Consider the following 2,816-nt stretch of genomic DNA (forward strand, 5'->3'; position numbering starts at 1 on the left):
CAGGCGTCCAGGCTGTACCTAGGCAGACCCGCCTAGCCCCGGTGTGCTGGTGTTGCCTACCGCCCAGGCGTCCAGGCTGCACCTAGGCAGACCCGCCTAGCCCCGGTGCGCTTATGTTGCCTACCGCTCAGGCTGTACCTAGGGCACACCCGCCCGCCCGGCCCCCCTGTGCGCTTATGTTTGCCCACCACCCATGCTGCACCTGTCCAGCCAGACCCGCCCAGCCCCGCTGCGTGCGTGTTGCCTACCGCCCCCGGGCGTCCAGGCTGCAGGGCGGACCCGCCCAGCCCCGCTGCGCTACGGTTGTCCACCGCCCCTGGCGGCCGACACAGCCCGCCCCCGGGCCGGTGCGCGCGCTGGCTCTTGCTTTTGCCGGCCGTTGCCGTTACGCCCCTGGGCCCGGCGCGAAATAGGCTGTGAATGTGCTGCCGCGCCTCTCTGGGCTGAGCGAGGCAGGGAGGATGGGAGGGAGGGACGGAGGCGGAGAGAACTACTCGTCCCTCATCTGGCGGACCGTGACTGATAAGTGAGCACGATAAGGTGTACGTGCGGTGTGGGGGTGGGGCCATAGCACGGCATACCTTATCTACTACCCGCCCCCACCGCCCCCACCGCCCCCGCCCCCGGATCTGTAATTGCCCGCGTGTGAGGACTACGCCATGCTACGGCACGCCCCCCTCGAGGGCACGGCGACACAGCGACTCCGGCGGAGGTGCGACGGAGGAAGAACCGAGGAAATCGTGGCTATACAGCGTTAGCTTGGCTTCAGAACACCTCCTCCATGGTTTTCCTCGGTTTTCCTCGAAACCAAACCGCCTCGCGCCTCTGTCGTATACTCTCACCGACCGACTCCCCCCCGCTATAACCACACAGTGTCGGGGCGTTGTGCGCCCATGGAGTGGGGGGGGGGGGGGGCACAGCTCTGGTGCACCTGGAAGCAAGGAGTCGCTCGGGTCCTCGCTCCGCACTGGTCGGCCTTGCGCGCCCGCCCCCTCCCGTCCCGCGCCGGTCTCTCTCTCTCTCCTTCTCTCCCTCTGTCTCTCCTCCCCTCCCTTTCTCTCCGTTTCACTCCCGTTTCTCTCATCTCACTCCACCACCGCTCTCCTCCTCTCTCTGCAGTCACAATCGCACAGCCTCTCTTCCTACATTCAATTACCTTGCTCTGCTCTCTCCCCCTCTCTTGGGGTTGCCGAGGCGGCGGTGCACCAGAGCAGGGCCCGGCCGGAACCCAACCGGCAAGAGTGTGTAATCTCGTGGACAAGTACCCCATCGGGGAAAAAGAAAAAAAAGGAAAAGGGACATGGGACGGAAACGAGATTGTTATTCATACACCCTGTTTGATAGCATTTTTCCTGGTGGTTCACCTTTTGTCACGGTGCCTGAATTTTTAGGGAGGCGCAGTCAGCCACGATAAAAAGTAGCACCGCACCGCGTCACCCGAAGTGCGACGTGATTTCTGTCGTGGCCGATCCGAGTAATAATAATGGGTGGCTCCAGTAATTGAACTAGCCGCCGTCGTAATAACCCTTTTTTGAACTGAGCCTGTGTTCGCGCCCTTATGCCTGCGCGCGGAGGTCCGCGACGACGTTCGTTGGGACCCCGTGCGTGCGGGGCGAGGCGCGGGCAGAGAGTGTTGGAGCGGGATATATGGGCCTGGCCAGCCTGGCCTATTGGGCCGCTTGGCGTGCATGCGGAAATTCTGTAAAAATAGAGCAGACTGACGACTGCTGGCCAGAAGATCGTTGAGCCCCGCGCGCGCGGGCGCCACTCCACGCCACGGCCGTCTGGCTGGCCTTAGTCCTGCCTAAGTGGCTACTGTGCTAGGCTCATCTCAGAGGGGGAGGGGGGGAGGGGGGCACGGCCGTTTGTGCAAGGGGAGCGGAGTGCTCAGGGTGAGGGGGGCGTGCGGGGGCGTGTTGTGTGTGTATGGCACCGACGGTATGGTGGTGTGCATAATTCCAGTCTAACTGCTTGACTTCGATCTATCCTCCTCCCCCCCCCCTCCCCTCTCCTGCTCCCGCCCGCATGCCGCCGCCTCCCAGCTCCGCGCACCTGAGTTAACCTTGCGGCGCCCCTGCTGTTTGCAGAGTCGTCGTGTCGTATGGGCCCTACTAGTAGGCCGCCGGGGGCACGGCGGGTGGTCGCGCTGGGTACACGTGCCAAAAGTTGTTTCATTGTGTTTCGAGGCGAGAGAAAAAAAAATTAGACGGAAGCCTTTTGGCTGAAAACTGCTCATGTCAGACCCTTCGGCCAGTTAATGCTAAAATAAGCCATAGAAGGGTCCATTTACATTTTTTTTAAAAGAATTCCAGTCAGTTTCTGTACTTGCTAGTGCTGGCCTCTATTTATCTGGTAAGAGCGCGGTGCCCTTGTAAGTTCATCCGAGCTGGACGCGGGGCAGAGAGCGCGTCACGACAATTTCGCTCTATTTATTTATCGGCCGATCCCCCGCGGGCCGGTCCGGCTCGGGCGGTCCGCTCTGCGCCCGTGACGTCGTCGCCCGGCCGATCTTCTCTGGCTTATGGCGCTTTTTATCGCTGCGAGTCGGCCGCCGGGTCGACATGTCCGTCAAGGCCGGGGGCCCAGCCCCATAGACCAGCCAGCCCCGGGGTTGACTCATACCATTGACTCGATGGCCCGCCCAGGCTGACCGACCACCGGCCTCCCCGTGGCCCCCGCCGCCCGGCCCGGTGGTATCTAGCGGGGCTTTGCGCCTTATCTCTGCAGTCGACCCAAATACGCGATATTGGCCCGGCGTGGCGCTTGGGGGGCCCGCCCGCCTTGGGCACCTACCGACTTCAATGACGCCCCCTCCC

At 62.7% G+C, this 2,816-nt stretch overlaps 1 protein-coding gene across 5 annotated transcripts in view; it reads left to right on the forward strand.

Annotated features, from left to right (window-relative positions):
- The window catches only part of LOC113208265 (cyclin-dependent kinase 16), a 16,305-nt gene that overhangs the window by 6,723 nt on the left and 6,766 nt on the right, over nucleotides 1–2,816 (forward strand). The gene's annotated exons all lie outside the window — the stretch shown is intronic.

Source organism: Frankliniella occidentalis, unplaced genomic scaffold (genome assembly GCF_000697945.3).
Source record: "Frankliniella occidentalis isolate FOCC.00 unplaced genomic scaffold, Focc_3.1 Scaffold76, whole genome shotgun sequence".
Lineage (NCBI taxonomy): Eukaryota > Metazoa > Arthropoda > Insecta > Thysanoptera > Thripidae > Frankliniella > Frankliniella occidentalis.